Here is a 23,973-nt window from a genome sequence, read left to right as displayed (position 1 = left end):
AGTCAACTTAGGCTATAATTGGACCATGTGTGGACAATGTGCAACAGGGTGTATACACATCACATCTACTGTGTGGCTACATGTCTCTGGCCATCCCCCATGGCCATGTGTGAACATGTGTTGGCCAAATGTTTGTGATGGCCGTCTATCTCACATGGCTGTGTTGTCCCATATGACATACACCCATAGATGTCAGATATGTCACCATCCACAGGGCTATGAAGACAATGGGTTGCATGTTTGGTATGTGGGGTATGTGTTATGGGATAGTGTGACAATATTGCAGCCAGAACACTACATGTCTGGGACATGTCAGATGGCACATCACAATGTATGCACCCGTTGCAGGGGCATATAACACAATGGTGACTCCTGTGGGCTGCCCATATCCCATCTCACTGTGTGGTACTGTTTGCGTACCACACATGTGTTGTTCCAATGTATAGTACATATGCCTACATTGTACAACACCTCCACCGTTGTATGCACAGCTCTCCACACATGTAGCAATGACAGATACTGTGGTTTCATGTCAGTGGATCATTTAATTTGTATATATTGCACATGGGTAGCCAGTGTGAATGATGGGAGATGCGACCTGTATATCATGACTGGACCAACCATCAAGTGTACAAGTGTTAACTGGCCACATGGCGAATAGATCTATGCTTTAACATGCCTGATACTGATGACAGTCTCACCTGCAACAGACTGATGTCTGTGCGGCACGCCAGAGGTACCTGTATAGGGGTGACACAGCAGTTTGAACATTATCCATGACTGTATGACAGCCACAGGGTGCACTGTGCATGTTAACACATTCACCTGTACAATAGCATATAGTATGCACATGTGTGCATACACAGGGTAGCATACTGTAGTATGCAGCATGTGTGTAAACATACCTTGCATATGATGTTACATTACATAATGTACAGTGACACATGCAACTAAATGGGATATAATAGTCTTATGTGCAGTACTGACTTACCAGGCAACTCCAGGCTCATTGGTTGGGAGACACCCACCTCCACGATGGCAGCTAGTGTTTGTGGATGCTGTTCTGAGGGTGTCCCCAGGCTGGCCAGTAGCTCCTCGGTGGGTGTGAGTGGGGGCTGGGTTGGTGGCCCACCACCTGTTCCACCTTGTTCCCTGGCGATTGCAGTGGCACGATGTTTCGCATGTCGTATCAAGTCCATGCAGTGTCTGCGCACCTGCTGGTAGGTGCGGTTATGGCCACCCACATCATTAACCCTCCTGCGAAGGTCCTGCCACAGGTCATTACGCTGATGGGCATGCTGTGGCACATGGCTGAACAACACCTCATAGTTCTCATGGAGGTACGGGATGAGGACATCATCCTCCTGGTGGCTGTATGCTGGCAGGCGTGAATGAGGCATTATCTGTAAGACATAATGATGGTGACAGGTCACAGTATCACAGAGATGTACAGTGATACTGCTGCACATACATTTGTATTAAATCTAGTACATCTGCACAGTTATCTTTGCAAATCATCATGACACTGACACGACTGACATGTTTGTGTCACACACATGTAACACCCGTTATGCATTGGATATTATCACCATATATGTGTGTCACCTCATTACATTGTTCATACTCCATGTGAATGCTTGTCTTGATGCGGGCATGTCTGTTTGCCTGCACTGGTGTTCTTACCTATCAGCACATGCCTGGATGTGTCCACAGTAATGCTGTTGACCTTGATGCTGTGTATATGTCACATATCAACACATACACTGCCTTAATAGACTTGAGCAGTGACAATGCACACATACGCAAGGAAACCTTTACATGCATGTGTTTTGCCATATACATCTACACGGCACTGTACATCAGTTCAACATCCTGCCACGGTTCGCCTGTGTTGCACATGTGATAGACATGGGACAATAGCTAGCCGGACATCATTCGTAGCGATGGTTATCAACTATAGCATGTACGGGCAAGGTTTCCTAGCTGTATCTGACAGCCATTTTGCCACCACGAGGTGCATTAGTGCCACATTACTGATCCAGACAGTTGATAATACATCTACCATGCGGTCATCACACCATGTATGACAGAGATGACATTTGCAGCTTTGATGGACAGGGTTGCATGGTATGGTGGGAGTATGTCACAAGTATGGCACAGGGATCTGTCCAGCATGTGCCGATCCTTGTAGTAGGACGGTGGCTGTCCATGACGTATGTCTTTCAGATCAGGATATGTATGTGTAGCATGTCCAACATCATAGTGTAGCACATGTCTTTATGCAAGGTAGCCAGCATGCTGCATAGTAGAGGTGAGGATTGTGAAGGCTGGTATCGCCCATCCATGCATGGCCAATACCCCTTAAAGGTGGTATGTGATCCAATATTGGTCACCCGAGTGCTGAGTATGCCTGTCCAATGATCTCCATGCTCATGGATGGCACCCTGTCATGACATGGGTGCCTCGTATAACTACCTAATAGACCTGGAGACGTCACCAACTCAGGGAGGTGAACTGCACAGCACCATCCCTTACACAGTGTCCATAATCTTGACCGCTGGCTAGGTGGTAGTTAATGGGTACAGGGATATTCACCTAGCGGTGACAATACTAATATCAGCTGTCAGATAGTGCACATATGTCACACACCTCACCCACAAAGCACATTCTGTATGTTGTCCACAACACTGGGACAGCTATTGCACATAGGTCATGGCCATTCACATCCTTACATACACAGATGCCTCACATTTGTCTATGTAGTATGGGCTACAATGATGGGGAAGTACAACACATTAACCCTGTTTTACTGTAGCTGCCACTGGTGTGATATGCATGTCACTCTGACAATTTTTGTAGTGTTGATTCTGTCAACAGGCCACTGGTAGAACACTCCTGTGACATACGAAGGTACATGTAGTAAAACATCTGTACTGTCATCTACATCTGTACTGCTAACATCTACATTGATAAAGGTTCATTGACTTGCAGACCATACTCAGCAGGGTAATAGTGCAGTGCCTCCAATTATGACTGTTGTCACCACTTGTGGGTTGATATTATCCAACACCCTATCTGTATTGCATTTTCATGCTCAGCACTTGTTCAGAACTTGTGAGCACTTCATGAGCTACTAATTAATATAGCACACATTCCAAACCATTTCTCACAAGTACACTGTCTGTCCTTACATTTCCAGCTTGCTTACAGTACAACAGCTGTTGTACACACATAACTCACATATCTTGTGAGACATGGTTGAATATACAGGCATGTCCAACTGTCACATACCAGTGTTATTGCCTGTCTATATGATGAATATTGCATACATGTGGCAATAGAGCAATTGTCTCATGTACACAGTCAATGCTCACCTCCCAACATACGACACTACAGCCTGTGGGAGATGCACATATGTAGCCATGCTGGGTGTAATGCTCTCACCAACCCAGACTGAACCTGACAGTCATGTGGGGATGTGTAACATTTGCAACACACCCCACTCATCACATAGTCTCACAAGATCTCCACCACCACAGGCCACACATAGTATGAGTACAACTTTTGCAGAACCTCTCCATACTCTGTGTAGGCACCAAAGGCAGCCCCTATCACCAAACACAGCAACAATAACTTATAGCCCACAGACTCATGTGTGCCCATCACATACAGCCAATAGAGTGTTATAACATACACAACACACCAGTCATAGGTGACTCTGTAGGCGGTCACACTGATGTCCCACTCAGCAGGCTACACAAGGCGATAGTCACTTACATCTAGCTGTCGGGTAACTGGTTCTGCAACATGACCTATGCACCCATGCCACACCTCACCAGGTACAATTTGACTGTCATTCTCCATGTTAGTGTGACTGCCCTGAGATGCAACTTCACAGACTACATGTGCAGGGACATGCAATAGGTCACTGGTCTTGTAGCCCTGAAGGTATTGGCCAAGCCCTGGGGAGCATTATGCATTCATCCGGACTTGATACCACTGTACAACGACTGACTGTTTCACTTCAACAGTTGCCTATGCTTCTGCTTTCATTCCACAGGCATCCAGTATCTGTCCGCTTTGACTGACATGGTCAACAACACATGATGCTTTGGCACAGATGACCTGCACCTGTCAGCCCTGGGAGTACAGATAACATGTAAGGTTCTTGCTGCTCCTATACTGCCTGTCTTGCACAGTTTCCAATAATGTTCACAACCAGAATGGGAACAGGCAAGCAAAACATGTGACTTGATGCTTGACATCTTCATCTCTGATGCACGGAGGCAAGGCACTCCTTATAATGGACCACTTCAATATCTCTGCAGTGATTGGGACCTGCCTCTAGGCTCCGCAGAGCACATCTGCACTGACAGGTTATACACAGACCACACCTTTCAGTCATGTAACCTGGACTGGAACATCCATGGCTGAGGTGTTCCCATATTCCACTATGTTGTACACATCTCCTGGCTAGTTACTTAGCACAATGCATCAGAAGTGATCCACGTGCAACTAACTGTGGCCAGAATTCTGTATACACATTGTAACATGCTACAGATTCAACAACATACCCCACGGTTACCAGCCCTCATTTCTTGGTGTACTGGACAGTAGGGTTCAGACAGGTACTACTGATTTGAGACTGACACTACCCCACACTTAAATGGGATAGCCACTCATGTACCGACACATTAGGCTAATGTTGTCCAGGATTCATAACCTCTACTCGGCTTGATCAACCCATACACACCACCTCAAAGACGAACAATATCCTAGACATGGACACTACCAACATGTGACTGGTGTTCCACACCTGGGGTTATCCCCTCATTGGTGGTTTCCGAACATATGCTAATCACCCGTGTTATCCACATCCCGGCACCACACCCTTCACGGCATACACAGTACAAGATTACTACAACGCCTACTACAGACATCTTATGACAGCAGTAGTAAACGTCATGACACCCGTGCAGATGGACAATGCACATACAAACGCTGAAACACACCCCAGTGCACTTCATTAGCACTTACACGACTGCATGGATCATGCTATTCCAAACAGAGCCATGATGGTACCCACTAGATAACGGACACCACTCTGGGGGTCCAGTTCCATGGACATAATGTACAACAAAAGGTGGAGGCTGTTGCAAAGTGGAGTACATCCCATGGGTGGGGTAGCTCACTGGTCAGCCTCAGTAGGGCTACGGGATCCCTTATCACATACTCCAAACCTAGCTACGTAAACATTACTGAGACACATTCCAGGGTGTACCACAAGGCATTATGGAGGTATGTCAGTAGTCAATGGCAATACCCACATCTGCTCTGATATACAACAGTTACTCAGGAACATTACAGAACCGAGTGATGTTGGCAACATCCTGGCGGATGGGTTCAATGCTAGCATTACACCCTCTCACTCCCTACAGGGCCACAATCCATGCAGGAACATTGCGGTGTCCCTGCGGTCACAACTACACAGTTCTAACCTGCACTCTCTAAGGCCTGGAACACTGACTCCATGTGACCGTCCAACATCCCAGGCTGTGATTTACACAAACCTCTGAATGACATGTCTCCCCACTTGGCCACCAGATTCAGTAATAGCCTTGTATCAGACATTGTGGCCCCTGAATGGCACACAGCAACAGTTATCACACTCCACACAGGTGGCACCACAATGAACCAGAGGGACTACTGCCCTATACGCCTGACTGGATTGTTCTGCAAGGCTATGGGGCAAATCATCATGGAAGTCATTCACAGAGACATTGGTGGGCTCCAGTCCTTTGATGCCACCCAGGTTGGACTTGTTAGGGCCAGAGAATGGCTCCTACACCTGGTGGACTCCTTTGATACAGTTACCAGGGTAGTTGACCGTAAGGGGGTCCACACAGCCTACATTGGCTTTCAGCACCGTTCTCCATTCTGGTATTGACAACATACACATCCACCTGCACATCGATACCTATGTCTCAGGATGTTATGCAAAGTGGCTCACGGACAGGACCCACACAATGAGGGTAGCATGCCATAGTACTTACTGTATTTCAGTTACACTTGGCGTACCACAGTCCTCAGTCATAGGGCCCCTCATGTTCGGTATATGCTACCCTGAGGTACAGGCTAGCACAGAGGGATTTTCCCTGACTAGCTTTCCAGACAACTGCATACAAAGTGCCATGATTGATCCACCAGCTGATACTGACTCCCTCCATAAGGGTGTCACTGTGATGGATGCCTGATATCAATAACATGGCCTCAAGCTGCATGACACAAGGGGCATGAACATCCCCTTTGCATTACACCAATCACCTACTCACTATCACATAGGTGGTAGTCCCCTACATACATGTCACATTGTACATGATCGTAGTACACACGTATGTAGCACCCACTCCTTTGATAACCATATTGCCAATGTGGCGTGGATATCCTTCTATGTGGCCACCCTTATCTGTACTGGGTTTGTAGCTGGAACATAGGCACCCATTGTACCTCTGAACTCCTGATGTATACACACATTCAAGGGTACAACACCCCGTTTAGGGTGTACCTTACAGAACAGCTACGGCTTTACATACCACAACATTAACATGCCATGAGGATTATTGAGCTCCAAAGGTTGACGTATGCAGCAGAACTACGGACACCACAACTGTACACATTTGCATACTGCATACTCAGGGGTGACCTCTGCTGAACATACAGGGCCCATGTCCACAACAATATTCATGGATATACTCCACATAAGCGACATAAGCAAAAGCCACTGAGAGCAACATGCTCATGGATATGTGCACACACGCAACGATGAGTGGGATGTGCTTGAGAGTTACATTCCCAAACCAGACACTCACCATGCTTTGGAACATGATTCCTATGTACATCACGCAGGGTCACTCAGTAGCACTGTTCATGTGATACCTCACTTGGTGGATGGGAGACACACATGTACGCCAGGGATCACTGCAGTGGCTGTACTGTGCAGAGGTGCAGGTAACACATGGCTCTGCTGTTCACAGACAGGACACTACCCTAGAGAGGTGCCGCTGGTGTAAACACTGTAGTTGAGCTTACACATAGACTTGCCAGACAGCATAGTACCCCACTATGAACCTGTGAAGCTATTACATGTCCTTTGTGCATGGTTAATTGAGTAGCTCTTCCATTTTGATTAGCTATCATGCTGTTACAGTGTCCCGTGACTACAAGCCATATGTATCCTGTTATTGTATATTGTACATGCCAATAGACAATACCTTTGGTTTGCATGATATGACTGTTATGCTGTGTAGAATATCTGACTTATCTACCTACAATACTGTACATTACACATATTTTACATATTATCCCATAATGCAAAGCATACTTGCACAGCAGGACCACCTTAGGCATGTCATTGTTGTTATATGCCCATACACATGCCTACTGTGACAGTATATCAACATATACTATCCCCTGCTATGGCACGTACTTGTTGGACATACCCTACCACTGACGGTGAGTGGTATGGAATTGTTCTGTTTAAAGCCCTCATGTAGCATCCCTTGTGATGTCTGTGATGTTTACCTTGTGGCCCACTACAGGACACACAATTTCTACAAGCGTTACTATGCTCAGCAAGACATCACTACATAATACCTTTTCCCACTTTATGCATTGCGGACACTTTTAATTAATACAAAACAGGCTATACATACACTAACATACTGAGTGTTCTACATACCTTGTTAGCGTTCCGAACTTTCGTAACTATCTCTCTTACACTGTTTAAACAGTTCTATGGTATGAGCATACGGTTTGAATGTCTGGCAAGTCATCCTTATATATGTCGATACCTGTAACATGTGGTTTCCTGCCGCCAATTGGTGTTCCTGAGTAAATTATTACATGCACATCAGCTGTGCAGCTACTCCATTTGCCATTTACGCAGCAACAGTGGGGTATAATTGAATTCTCCACTTGGGCGTTGCCCATTTGCCCTACCTTCGGGGAGATGTGTTTTGTTGTGTGTAATTGCAACTGCTATTTGTAGAGACACGGATATTTTGGATTCATGTCCCCCGTGGATTGTGTGTGACGGCTAGAGTATGTGGTTCTACATGTGAGTGTACCTGTCATCTCAACAGTCTGATAAGGGACTATTGCATAAAAAACCTGTAACATCACCGTCTGTTCCATTATACAACGGCTACAATTTCACATGGCACCTTTAAAAATGTGTCTCTCACAAGGTATGTTAACGTTTCTGCAGATGTAATTGAGTGAGTGGATGTGTGTGCTGTTATTACAGTCTGTATTGCTATTGTTTCATGTGTGGGAGATGTAGGTGGGTGTACGTAGCATATACAGGTTTGTGGGGCTTGCATTTCTACATATTCCATATATGTGTGCGGGCTCCTTCCCTAATTAAAGACCTATCAGTTAGTAAACTTTTGTTACGAGCATATACATTGGGCCGTTGTTAATTGGTTTCTATATAGTATGCAGGCGAGGTTGATACTTCCATACCTCCAGAAATACAGCGATATGTAAAGGAATGTTACTAAATGACAGCTGTCCCATGTATTTCTGTCCCAGATATTTGCACTCATTGCAGCTGTGCTGGTAACTGAACCTCTTTGGCATGGGTTGCCACCTTTTCTAATGGCCATAGTGGGACATTTGCAGGACACACATTGGTGTTTATAGGCCGACACATACCCACGGTCAGTACACAGGATAGCACCTACTTTTATCCTGAATACATACTTATTCTTGTAGGACTTTGGCTACTTATCATGTTTCATGTAACATTTACGTTTCTTACATACAGGCATAACTATTTAATGCAACTATTACATAATATATGGGACATAATTATGTCCTACAATCTCAGACATTTGCCCTTTTTAATGTTTTATGTCAGGATACAACTGCCCAGGGAGTGGCTGTCCCTCCTAATGTGGGACAGGTGGTAACCGTATGCCTACGGCTAGCTATAACTACACCTACCGTAATGATCTACCTCCGAGTTAGCACTAACAGACACACGATGCAGACACACACACACATTACAGTCACACAGAAATGCACATGGCACCCTCAACATACATGCATACACAGACTACGGCAATCACAAACACAGTTAAACACAGTACCTACGTGGACCGCAACACTGGCAGCGGTAACTAAATGTCCCTTAATACCGTGATAATATTACTCGCGGTTCTAGTGTTCTGGTACTATGTTCTTTCGGTCTTTCAGCCTCGTGGTTATGCGTGTCGGTATGTGACACATTCCATAGTTGGCAGTATCCTATTTATTTGCACCTCCACGTTTGTGTACATGTCATTACCCTATCTATATATTTGCAGATATCGGTGAATCCATATATATCAACGTATTTCTCTCTATCACCCTTTCTATCTGTATTATATATATATCTCTGACAGAGAGAGTGACAGGCAGACTACACCTTTCATTGTGTACTTGTCGGTGTATACTGTTTCCTGGACTCCACACGTTTGTGTTTGAACCTGTCACATTACACACCTGACGTAGGTACATCTTGAGTAGCTTAGTGTTAGGTGATTGTGTACATGATTGCGTGTTCTACTCCTGGCAATGGTCGTTTTACCCTTCAGAGCAGGCACTATTAGTACAGGGGTGAATAATGCTGGTTTCACCTGTTCTGGACATCACTGAGCATGATCTGTGCGATATTCAAAGAAGCTTAGCCCTGTTTCATGCATATCCGTATAGTCATATTTAAACGACGCTTACCAGCACTGGGCAACGCATATTCCCGCTAACGTGTGCTAAACATGATCTGATGACCTGCATCCAACATGCATTATTCATGCCTTCGGGATTACGTTATCCCTTGCAGGACGTGGGACCAGGAACATGCATGATGGTCACTGCATTTACCACTTGGGCATCTAGGATTTGTACATGTGTTATGGCGTTTTGTATGTGGACTATACTACGGCTGTTACTCCATACTGCAATCACATGGGTAACTCTGTTAGTTTACATATGGATGAGTCCTGTTAATGGTATGTCCATGTGATGTTTAATGGATGTGCTCCAGCATTGGGTATGTATATCACATTGAGCCACACACTATAATGTGCTACACCTTCACACGACCATAGGTGGAGCATGCTGGGGTGACAGATACCTGTCATGGGTACACCCCATGCCTTGACATAACATCCATGATTACATTATGTGGAGCCCCTCATTAACGCATCAGGGAATCCATGCAGAGTGTGTGGGGAACAGTGATTACACACATGGGATCCCACAATTGCCTCTGCTCCACTGAGCAACAGTTGGTTACTCAATGTTGTGGCGACAGCAGACACTGTTTGCCTCGATTGATGTAGGGCCTCTGACAATCATGAGCGTACTTACCGATGTACCTAGGAACCTATACACACAGTACCAACATATGCTGATAGGTGCATGCACTGTTCAGGTGTTGACAATCCTTGTTCCAATAGCTGTTGTGTGTACAATGGTTGAGGGCTGCCTATGTAGGATTCACACAGTAGCCCACCTATACATTACAATTTACAGGTGGTCGTGTGTGTGTGTGCCATCCATTTTACTGTGTGTGCAGATGGAGAGGTGTGTCAGTCTGTATGGGCCTACACTGTCAGAGTATGTGCTATACGTTCCCTCTTTGCCAAGTCATAGGCATATTGGGCATGCCTCTGTCTGCCTACTGGGGCTGGCACAGGGTGTTCATGGTCTGAATCCCACTGTGCCTGTATGGCCTTGGCAATTGCGGTGGGCTTTGAGGGCCTTCACCATTTTGTACCTGCTGCAGCTGTTTCCGCAGGATCATATTATGTAGCATGGCACATACTATGAAGATGTGGGCACATGTGCCTGGAGAGTACTGCAAGGCTCCACCAGATATGTCCAAGCAATGGAACCATGATTTCAGCATCCCGAACACATGCTTTATGATGATTCTGGTTTGTGCTTGTGCCTCATTATGGTGTTCTTGCATGGGTGTGTGCATTTCTGATGGGAGTCTTCATCCACGGCTCCAGTGCATAGCCAGCATCCCCCACAAGGTGGCCATGTGGGATGTCCTCCCTGACAAATACCTGATACAGCTGTAAGGCATGCCAGATATGGGAGTCATGGTAGCTTCCAGGGCTGCCAGCACACACATCCATGATAATGCCCTGGGCATTGCACATGACCTGGCAGTTGATGGAGTGGAATCCCTTGTGGTTTATGTAGCAGCTACCATGCTCACCGGGTGGTGACTTGATATGTATGTGCGTGCAGTCTATCGCACCCAGCACCTCTGGGTAGTGTGCCACATGGTGGAAGTGACGCATATTGCTGGCCAACTCCTCCTGAGTTTGGGGGAAGTATATATGCTCATTGGCATGTGGTAACATGGCATCCAGAAACTGGTGTAGTACCCTGGGTGCTGATGCCTGTGAGATCCCCATTATATCTCCAGTTGGCCTTTGAAAGGTACCTGTGGCTAGTATTTGCAAGCTTACACATACCTTCGTGTCCACTGAGATGGGTTCCCCTCTGTTGTTTCTGGATCTCAGGTGTGTCCGACACAGCTCAACTATTTGCTGTAAGATGTCCCTGTCCACCCTGTAATGCTCTACTATCTCCAGATCATGTAACCCCTGGTAGGTTACCCTTGGTCTGAACACTCTTCTCCTCCTCCGGGGCCTGCGGTGGTTGTCAGCATCATCCTCCACAACACCGTCAGTCTCTAACACATGGTGATGAATCACAGCTAGGCAGTTCCCAATATGTACATTTTAAAAGTTCCCCATATGTTTACACCTATGGTGCACACAGGAATACACAGGCGTGTGTGGGGTGCTTTCACACTTTATACTATTGTGCTGTGAACACCGATGATGTCATAGGGTGTGTATGTATGATCGTAGCTACAGAGTATCTTGTGTGTTTTATGACAGGAACTACTATTGTGGTGCCTTTGGTGTTGAATTACATTTGGCTGCCGTGGATTACCTCTTGCCCTTCCCTTTACATTTCTTCACGTTTCACCTACCATTTTCTGGCATGCATCCAGCAGCCTGCTTTCATTTGTACTTTCCTAGACCTGGCTTACCTTGCGTAATGTGTTCTATTGCCGGTCTACTGCAGGTTTGCTTTGCTCTGCTATGACAGTTCTCTTTTCTTTGCAATCTGACACCTCCCCTATCCTGTTTTGCAGGTTTCTGTGAGCAGACTTGTCAGCTGCCGTCGACTGCCCGCTGTGAGTTAATAGGTGTTAACTGCTCAGTTGTACTCCAATTACCCTACTGCGGCATTTCCTTATTTTCTTCCCCTGACCTTCCTGTTTGTGCTATGGTGCGCGGTGCGTGCATCTGCTTACCGGATTTTGGGCACGTTTTCATCCCCATACACATGAGCTTTCGGGCACCATATGTGCTCTCAGCTAAACAATGCTATACCTACCTCCCCACCCCTGTCCTGTGGCTTTGCTTAGCAACGGCCAGGCAAGATTTGCATTGCTCCAATGTGCTTACAGCTACGGTGGCACACCCCACTGCTGATATCATGTATACCTCTGAGCCACTCCTCGGTGTTGTAGTGCTGCGCCGTATGGTACATCCTTAATCCGGCGGGATGTTTGCGATTCAGTATTACCTGCCTCATTTGCATGGCATTGACTACTGATTCATAGTTTCCGTGCTGAACACTGTCACAGACCCTTAGCAACCCTTGCAGCTTGGTTGTGGTGTACCATGCATACCATTGAGTATTATGGTGAAATCCTGATTTCTATTACATTGCGATTTTATGACATTTGTATATATTTTCTTTGTGTTCTCATTTGCACACACATGCCCTGTGGTTGTACTTTGCGTTACTGTGGACATGACATTAAATGTTGTTGTTTAGGTGTTCTGCATCTTTTCTTATGCCATTGGCTGTATATTTAGCCATTGGCATATGTTAACTTTGTAATACATGAGTCTGGTCCGCATTCATAGCTCTGATGTTCTGTTTGGGAAAATGTAAACCATGTTTTTTGGTTTATATTTCTGTGGGCTTACGCTACGCCTGCACCACTTCATGAATCGCTATGTACCTTCATTTGCATGGTGCGGCACTGCGCATGGGGTGATTAGCATACCTAAGCCCAGGGCTGCGCAGATCTGGCGTACGCCGGTAGTGCACATAGAATTGGATCGTACCTGAATCGCTCGGCGGCCATATTTGGCATTATACCACCTACGCTACGCCTGCGCCTGGCGCAAGCTTCATGAATCCCGGGGATAGTCTTAAAACACCACGATTTGCAAGCAGAAACTAGAGCAATGTGGGATAAAGGCACTCAGGCAGTTCCAAAAGTAGTTGGAGTAATAGTGTTAATAAAAATATGTTCTAATAGAAATTGTTATCTTTCAGAATGCCAGCAATGCAAAATGTAGAAAAGTAATGTCTGGAACACTGAAGAGGTAATAGAATCAATTTAACATTTTCTACAGGTGAAGGCAAGTCCCCTTTGCATACCCTGATGAGGGGAGCAAGCCCATCACACCCCTCCAGGCTGATCAATATCCACTCCATAATTGCACTGGCTCAAAGAATGTAGACATCTTCATGCACACATAGAAATCACACTGCCAAAGCTGCTATGGTTTTCAATTATTTTTTCCTTGAGCAACTGATACTTGAGGAATTTCACCTCAACCACCAAGAGCTGAATTTGTCAGCCAGAAGATTAGCTATAGCTCTCAATTCCATGCATGTGGCTCCATTTATCAACAGTTTGCCACAATTGTTCCGTACTGCCTTTGAGGTTTCAGGCATAGCTAAAGAAGATCTTAAGGTTGACCTTGGCTTGGGATGCTATTTTACCTTAGTATTTGCTTTGCTGGACTTAATTAGTCCTCTTAGTTGTTTATTAGTTTACTGATAGAATTTTTATCTTTTAGCTGTGATTTTTTCTTTTCTTTTGTTGTACAACAACTTTAATTTTGGATTCCATCAGGGTGGTTTGTTTTCTGAGTTAGTTTTGGGGTTACTTCTATTAGGTAGAGCAGCATCATTGCAGTCATTGACATTGTTTTGCAGACATTCTTTGAATAATTCCACATAGGCTGCTGTGTTGTCTGGAAATGGAGGGGCCTGAAATTTTAATAGGTTATCAATTAATAAAAGATACCCAACACAACTCATCTGATAAACTGAACTACTTTGGAGAGACTAAAAGTAGATTTAATGTTAGACTTAAAGAACATATCAGGGGATATACATTTATGCAAGGTGGGTTCAGCCATGGAAGAACTGGAAGAACATTTTCTTACAGAACACAATAGAAATCCAGATTTATTAAGATAAGAGTGAAAATCATGAAAGGACATCTTGTTAAACAAAAGTTATTGCATAAAGAAAGAATGTGCATTTTAAAACATGGGACTCTGTTATCTAAGATTCTTAACAAAGAGATTAACTGTAGGTATTTAACTGAATAATTTTATGGTATTATTGCTTTATTGTTTGTTTCTTTTATTCTGTTTGTATTATATATGCATTTTGTGTTAATCATGACATCACTTCCTTTGAAAGCTATTCAGCAGAGACTCCAGAATGGAGTGTTTGTTGGTATAAACAAATTAGAGGCTGCTATTTTTGACCATTGTGTACCTAATAAAAGGTAGTTTACCTTGGAGTAGTTTATGTTACAGGATTTGCAAGAATTACAGAACTGATTCTTATTTTGAAGGAGACTGTTTTGTGGTCTGACCTTACCAGTGAAGACATGAAAATGGGGAGCTGTACAACATTTTCCCATATTTAAAATACCAGGTCCAATATGTTTTTACTGCTAGTAGGCATATGCACTGACAGGTCCAGGGTGTTTGTGCTTACAAAGTCTAGTAATCACTGTAGCAGAACATTTGGGGTCATGTATGATTTCTAGTTTACAGAGGGATAATTAAAGTCCCGACATGAGTATGGCATTTGGTTGAATACTGAGTATCTCCAATAGGTCTAAGTATGATCTATGGTGTTCAGGGAATGTAGCTGGTGAACTAGAGCTTGCTTGGGTATGGTACAGGATTTTTCTATAGTAATCTGGACATGGAGGAATTCCAGTGCAACATCCTGTTTAACCAGCCTAGAGGTAAGCTTGTTGTTGACGTAGTTTGCAACACCTCCACCTTTAGTCCCTGTCTGTAAAATCGCAGGTCTAAATGTCTGAAGGCTTGCACTGTCAGGGTACTCTGTCTGACTTTAAACCATGACTTGGTAACTGCACAGATGTCTGCATTCTCCAAGATAAGGGGAGAGCTTTGAGGATGTGGAACTGCTTGTTTAGACTCCTGGAACTGAACAGTAACACCTTTAGATTTCCTTGGGCAGATTTTGCCATGTTGGAAGGTTTGTCAGTATTGCATTGTCTAAAAAAGGCTGAACGGAGAGGAAAATTTTTAGCCAGTATTCAAAAGTCGAGGGGATAGATGGAGATCATCCTTGGCAAAGCAAGTTGGTTTGTTAGCCATGCCTTTCCATGCTGACAAAAATTGTATCCCCCTAAAATAACACCAAAAAGTAATCCAGTTATTAAAGGCAGTTACCTTCTGTTCACATTGTGGCATCATCCTTGGTGAAGGCAGAATGCTAAGCACATACCAGCCTATTACACATAGTCCAAGAGTTCTATAATGTCTCAGTTCATATAGTTTAGGGAGGTAAGTCTCAGGTCATTTACACCTACAAGGATTACAACTAAATCATACTGGTACCTGTGCTACAATGACATGAGTACATGTGTACCTTGGTGGACCCTATTACCATGTCTGCAATTCTCAAAGAAAGAAGAGACTGAGTACTTGCTCTCTACAATCATCAGAATTTATAGGACAGAAAGTGTGGTTAACAAAATATGTTGATCTGCCTGCAGAGCTAATGTGTTACATAATATGGCATAGTACAGTAACACCATTAGCATGTTAGGGGCTAAACCTATATGGTATACCCAATGAAAATGAAGCATTAAAAACTCAAAACTTTTGAAGAAATTAAAAAAAAAAAGAACTTAGATACCTTATACAGAGTCATGTTACTCATAGCCTTTTATTGCATTATACAGCGACATCTGAAATTGATTATTAGCTGATGTTATAACCCACTTACCCAAGCTGTGCAGCTGCTCCCTGACCCTAAGCTACATAAGCATCCTGCATGAACATATCCAATGGCTTAGTGTCCATGACAGCCAATCAGACTTGTTCCTAAGGTTAATATTGATTCACTTTACAAAAATCTTGTAAGTTTTTGGCCAATATATCTGCTGTCCACTTATATAACTCAAGCTAATTTCTCCCAATATCATAGGCTACATTCAGGAACATTTACTGCTCCTGAGCATGGTACTCATTCCCTTATAACTCTCAATATTCTAGCATCCTCAGAAAAATTGTTATCCACCATTATCAAACTATATAGCTTCTGATCACAATGCAGTAAATATAGACATAAAGTAAAGCTTCTGTTCAGAAACATGATCACTTAGAAGAGATAGGATGGCACAGTGGTGCAGCGGTTGCATTGCTGCATCACAGCAAGAGGTTCTCCTGTTTGATTTCTGGCTGGGGTGCCTTCTGTGTGGAGTCTGCATGTCATTCCTGCATTCGTGTGGGTTTCCTTCCATGTTACAAAGACATGCTTCTGAAGTGTTTCTCCCCAGGCCTCTGCTGAAAATTGGCTTCGTTCCAAGTTGAACTTTCCTGGTAAACAAATGTTAAATAAATAAATAATAGTGTACATTTGCATTCATGTCATTTCTGCTGTTTGAGTTATGCATCCCAAACCAGACTCTTCAACACACAGTATTACTACTGAACCAAATAATAATGTCTGGGCCTATGTCAGTGAGTTAAAATGCTTGCATATGAATATTAGATGCATTTATAATAAGGTTCTCTTGCAGTATTGTTTTGTATCCCTTTATTTCCATAAATTGTTGTGGTTACAGAGATATTGATAAAAGAAAAAGACCAGGTTATGTCATTGTCTCTTCCTGGGCATGAAATTTTTAGGTCAGATAGAATGCACACAGGTTCAAAAGATATAGTCATGTTGTATTTAGGTAGTCTAACCTGCTTTCTCCGTGACCATTAAATACTATTCTTCACAGAAAAAAAGCACTGCCTATCAACATCAAAACTGGTACCTCGAAAACATTGACACTAACATGTATGTGTATATATTCCAAATGAATTGCACACACATATACACACACATAGGTGCTGAAGTCCTGAACTGGGTTCACTCACAAAAACTACTGAAATCATTATCCTGGGTGATTTCATTGCTGATGGGGGTCAGTCATATGAATTCCAACATTATTCTCTCATCCAGGAATGCAGTATCACCCAATTAACCTCATTATATCTAAAAGCTTAAGGTAAAAAAAATGGAAAAGAGCATGGAGTTTGATGCTTTATAGCTGTCCCACTAAAGTATTGTATACTGTGGAGGTGTCCAGTTTATTTGTAATCATCTTCCCCCGTTTGCTATATGATATCACACAAAGGACATCAAGACTCAAAGTCGTCAGTTTTGTCATAGTTTCAATCTCTTCAGACTATATTTATTTATCTGTCTTTTCATTTTAGCAGATTGGAATCCAGTTTAAAACTTCCTCAGAACAAAGCAACTGAATACTGAAATACTTCCTTCTTAAATGCATACAAATGAGGTGACACCTACTTGTTTTTTGTTGCTACCTTTATTCTCTACTGATATCAAGGCAATAAAATAGGATCAATGTTGGCCACATAAATGCTATTACTGCCAACAACCATATGAAACTGCAGCGCTTTATAGTAAAAAAATTATCATTAATCAGAAAAAAAGAATGTTGAGAACCCTAAAAACTCTTACTATCCATTAATCATTTTCCCAGTCCCGGTCCCTCTCAAGCCCATTCACCTTTCCCAGTTAGACAAGGAGTTGATTGCAGACTATTTTCCTCAGCATTTTTAGACTACTGAATAAAAACTCATAGACTCAGTTATACAAACAGCATTATATTATTCAGTCACACAAGAATATTCATCTTATCAAAAATTACATTAGTTTGAGGCCCTTAGATTTCCCCAAAATGCTAAACCGAGCTCAGTAGCTCACAACAATCCTCTGCCAAAATTCAATAAAGACACAAGCTACTGCAACCATCTGCACTGTTACCACACTTAACTATTCCAAAAATTAAGGCCACATTTGCATTTGTTAAAAGTAATAATTTGTCATGTTCACAAATGCATTTAATTTACTTCACTTAAAAAATAGTCTACTTTATTTTCTACTCTTTTCCTTAATTAATTATTGACAAATGCATTCAAAAGCAGCCCACTGAATACCTAACCCATCACAACTTTAGCTCAAATAGTTTGCATAACATTATGCTCTTGGACTCGGTTAACTTCATTCAAGATCACCTTTACTCTAGTATTGCTATTGAATCAATTTTTGGGCTTATGCAGAATAACTATCACAATGTGCCATCACAATCTGATGTATGTCCTTGCATGAAGGACTTTATTCTCTCCATTTATATTCTAGCTGAATTGCACATTTCTTCTCTTATTAGATATGACAAACCATTACAAAAATTACATAATTTGGATGTTGATATTTTAACTAAATTTACCTCTACCTGTCACTGAGAAACCTGTACTGTAGTGGAATTTCATGATCGTCTTATGGTTATGCAATTATTCTTTGCACATTAATTCTTGCATCTGCCCAGATGTCATTCCTTAAGCAGCATCTGGACATTATAGCTGAACTTATGACTGCCTATCAGTAAGAAATCTGCACCCTCTTGGCTTTTCAAGTACTCAAGCTGTTATTCAACCTTAGGTCATCTTGATAGTATTCAGTGCATTATCTCCTTTATAACATACATTTGGACTGATGGCTAGCCTTCAATTTACTGCATGTGGCATACCAGAACACTAAAATCCTCAAACATGCACAGAGAGAAGTACGTGGTTTAAATTCTTCTGAGCTTTCAGAAAATTAAAAAGTTAAAGGAGAATACCAGTTTAGATAACTATTTACAGAAGAATAAAGACAAACAGTAATTGAGAATCAGCTAATGAATGCCAGTGGCTTAACAGGTAGTACACTCAGCTTTGATAGTAAATCAAGTGGCTGAGGGTTCTCTTCCCACTCTTGGTGCATATATAAATCTTTCATTATTAACATTACAGTGCATCATAAGGGAGACACTGCATTCCTGTGTGTCTGTCCTTTGGATGATGCATTAAACTGAGGTCTCATCTGCCGGAACTGATGATAGCTCAGGTAAATACAAAATCCCATGGCACTTTTTGAAGAATAATATAATTTCCCCATGCTCTGGCCACATTTGCCCTTGTCAGCCAGAATGCTAGTTCACGTCTTCACTGAAAAAAGGCCACTGGCCTAGTGGGACTAACACTGTCAACAAAGGATACATAAATAAATCTTTTAGACCTAAAGAAAAGTTTAATGTACATTTTGTGTTTGTAAGGCAAACCATACACTTTTTCTCTAAATGTATAATAATTTGTTTGTTTTAAATGTATGTATTTAAATTACTAATTGAATGTGATATTGTAATATTTGTAGTTCTCCATGATTTGATATCACTAACAGGAAGAGTTTTCTTTCTTTCTTTTAAATACTGGCTTTCGAAGACATGCATTAACTTAGATTATGCATATTGTTTAATTAAATTATTAGTTTCAGCTCTAGAACTGGAATCAGTAATTGTCAGTTGTGGATATTATTTGTAAACTATAATAATTTCCATTATCTGAGAGATATTTTGATCTTTTAAATGGTCAATGTTAATGTTATTACCATTATTTCACATGCCAACACATCTATTTCTATAACTATTGAGAGATTACCTAAGTGCCATGTGCTGAATATCATATGAGTATGATTTCATATCTATTTAGTTTGTGATGAGTAATTACAAGTAAGGGAATAATGTTTCTATGTTTGTAACTGGTGAGTACTAAAATAGAACAGTCTTATCCTGAAGAAGTCACTTTTTAACATTCAGAAGTGAGCTAGAATGTGTTAACTGGAGCAGCACAACATGTAATATAATGCATTTACTGGTAATTTAGAGTAATGTTTGGGCAATGAGAAAATAAGAAGTGAAATAAGTTAGTACTACATTAAATTGTACATAAGTCAGTAATGAGTTTTATATGTGTTAAAATGAAGATACACCAAGAAAGAAAGTCCAGAAAATATTGTCGTCAGTCAGTAAGGCTGTAAGGATTGGGTGTAGCATGCTGCACCTCTACTCCCAATTACTGCATCATCTGGGCACCAGGTTCAGTGTACTATTGTTGATAATGGTATCCAACAAGGCATGGATGACCATAACAATGGCTACATTCACCATCAATCTGTAATCACTTGATGGCTGGGGTTAATACACAGTTGGTGCTATGTTCAGTTCCCCATGGAATTTGCAGGAACCTTAGGTATGGACACTGAAAATTCAAGATTTTTGACTCTGTCACTTTGGGTTCCTGCCCCATACTGCCGAAATCTCATTGACTGAATGGGTTGTAAAATCATACCATTGTGCTATTCTAATAACACAACGGTATACTATCATTATTGTATCATTTTGCACAGATAGCGCAACATATAACTACAGCTATCTGCTGCATTATTTGTTACCTGTGAGTGCTGCTATTTGTTCATATAATACTCTTTAGTATTAATATATACTTGTCTGCTCAGTATAAAAATGTAGCCTTCTCTATACTATCAGGTGAATATACTTCACAAAAAGCAAAGATCCATCAACAGCTCTATGAATTGTAATCGGCAGTCTGTTTTATTAACAATAGTACAACTTGAAACCAATAGGCTGGGCACTGGGTAGTGCAGGAAAAGAGGACAGTGATACTGCATTTGCAGAGATGCCAATGTCATTGTTAAAAATAGCAAGATTTTTATTTTTATTTATTTTATTTATTTATTTAACATTTGTTGACCGGGAAAGTCTGACAAGGTTCCACAGATCCTGTTTTCAGCGGAGGCCCGGGGAGAAATGCTCCAGACGCATGTCTTTAGAAAGATTTTCCATCAGAAGGTGGTGCAGGTAAGAGTACTTTAACTGCCTACATTAACTTTGTTTAATACAATGCCAGACCAATTTTACATAAGAAAATCATGCATATCTATGTAATACATACTACTTCCTTTCCATGTCTTATTTGGATAGACTGCTGTGCTTTTTTCTTTTATCAGTCTTTGTGATCTGCAGTAAACCTTTAATGTTTGTATAACAGGGTTGCTGAGCCTTCATTTGCAAAGAACATTTTACATTACTTTTCACGTCTTGTTTACTCCGCTTCATTTGTCCACAACTGCATGTTTAAAGGAATTTGCCCAGAAGCTAACTCAGATTTTTTTTCTTTAGTAGGATGTGAATAATTTTAGCATTTCAGGCAGTGTCGATTTTTCCCTAGGTAAAAGCTCTTAACACTACAGAAATGTACTAAGCGTTCCTACTGTAAATTTAATGAGCATTCCAAATCAATTATAATACTAAATGAAGTACAAGAAACCATGTTAGAGCACTGTAGCCTCGGTTCAGAAATTTCTGTGAGGAAAACAATTCTGCCAGTATATGTAGGAGTATAACACTTCATGCTAAAAGACAGGTGGAATGCATAAGGGATTACTGAACTAATAGCAAGGAAAACATAATATTCATCCAGGCCCTGTTAATGAAATAAAGATTATGCCAGATAACAGATTAGATATTAAAGTAAATAACAATGGATTAAATAACTGCAGAAACATGCTTGCATAGCAGACTACAGTTTAAGCCAGGCTTTCTTCAAGTATATCAACTTTTCAGTTAAGCAAGTATTCTAAACCTATGGCCTATACTGAATTAATACAACAAATTGCTGAAAAATAAGCCATCATGTTTTGACGGATGTATTTGAGTGGTTATTATATTTTAACATAGACTAGAGATGGTGGTGTAAAAAAATATGAATACATTTTCTTAACTTAATGTTATATACTGTAGCCATATCTTTGAAGGCATCCTTCAAATACTAGATTGTGCTTCTCTTTTTCCCCACCCCTAAATCATTATGCCGTCTTTGAACACAAACCTAGGATTAACATTACTCTTAACACATTTCATAAGTCAGTACCACCTTCATTGTCTGAAAAAAATTGACATGAATGGTTTATCCGGCAATCCACTTCCCTGGTTTATTGAGGGCAGTTAATCCAGCAAACATAAACATTGCAATCCAGATGCAGGAATATACATGTATTTGAAATTTATTAAAACATCCAAGTTCGTTTCAGTGCTGGTCAATTACGTCTACTATTTTGGAATCTTTGCAGGTACAGATATTAACAAATATTTCTTACACTTAGCTCTTGGACTTGAGTCAGCATGGTCTAACTGTGAAAACACAGTTTGGTGAACTATATTAGCAAACTAATCACACAACTGGTGAAGCTAGATTTGCTAGTGAACATTGATTTTCCATATTCTCTACAATTATGTTATAGAAGAGACAATAATATATATGTTGGAAGCTCTGAAAAGTGTTAAGTATCTGTGCAGGTTCCTTCCAGATCACTGATGGGTGTACCCACTAAATAAATGGACTTATAGTACAAAGACAAACTTGCAAAAAATGCATTAATAATGTCTTATATGCTACTGTCTGATCAGGTGGGAAGCAACATTGGCAAAGTCATCAGTCCCCTTTTTCCAGTTTTGTACATGGGGTCAGGGTGTCACAACAGCAGTAACCATCTCACTAAATATTTAATATGAAATATAATCTAAGATTCTAGTAATGAAAACGGTCTTCCTTGAAGTACAGAAAGAACTGCATACTTTCCATGTGTAAACTAAATGAGCATACCTAAAAGGACACTTAGTGAAATCAAGTGCAAAAAGGATTATTAACTTTATAACAAGAAAAATCCTATACCACAGGAATGCAAAAATGGAAAGTATAACTGTATATGTTTTCATGAAGGTTAGTACTACAGAATGTTAAGGCAGAAAAGGACTGCCTACAGCAGTCAGATAAAAAGAAAAAAAAATATGTATTTAAACATACCCCTGGATTTAATAAAATCTATGTAGGCACCGTGTAGAGCTTACACAGAATGTTACCATGTCTGTGTACACAGTTTCCCCTTGGCAGTGCACCATGCATATTAATGATGGCAAGTTGCCAAGAGAGAGATGAGGAACATGATTATTGAATCAGTATAGGGAGAGGTGTAGTGCTAACTTTGTCTGCATATGAGTAAGAGACTCCCTGCATTGTCCAATTGTTTTATTTTTATTTTAGATTTAAATAAAAAAAAAAAAAGCATGTTTGGCTGGGACAGAGTGCAGTACTGCTAAGAGACGCCAACAGTAAGATAGCAGGCACCACCTGCCAGACATTTCAAAATAGAAATAGGATGTATTTAATTAATTATTTAAATATCAGGTTTAAGCATAGCTGAGCATGTTTGAGTGGTGCAATGCTCAGTACTGCTTGTAGGTAGCTCAGAGGTATATGTGAAGGTATAACAGAATTTCTAATAATCATGTAGCTAAATGGGTAGAGTTGCAGCCTTATGTGCAGTAGGTCCAGAGTTTGAATACATGGAAGTGGAAAGTAAGTATTCATTTCTGAGAGACAGATTATGTAGATTATTTTAAATTATGGCCTGCTGAGCTAAGCTCTGCTCAGACCTGCTAAAACTTGCTAAGCACCACATAAACATGGTAATGACTGCCTGTTTATGTGCTGCACATCTCTGCTTGGCTGGTTTGCACACTGTTAAGCACTGCTAAGCATGCGGTTCAGCGGGTTTACTCACTGTTCAGCTCAGCTGTTCTGGTTTACTCCCTGCCAAGTGATGCGGTGGTTGTTTAAA

Source organism: Protopterus annectens, chromosome 2.part0, assembly GCF_019279795.1.
Source record: "Protopterus annectens isolate FY-2018-M chromosome 2.part0, PAN1.0, whole genome shotgun sequence".
NCBI classification, from domain to species: Eukaryota; Metazoa; Chordata; order Ceratodontiformes; family Protopteridae; genus Protopterus; species Protopterus annectens.
The sequence above is the reverse complement of the archived record's forward strand: the minus strand, read 5'-3'. Positions refer to the sequence as shown.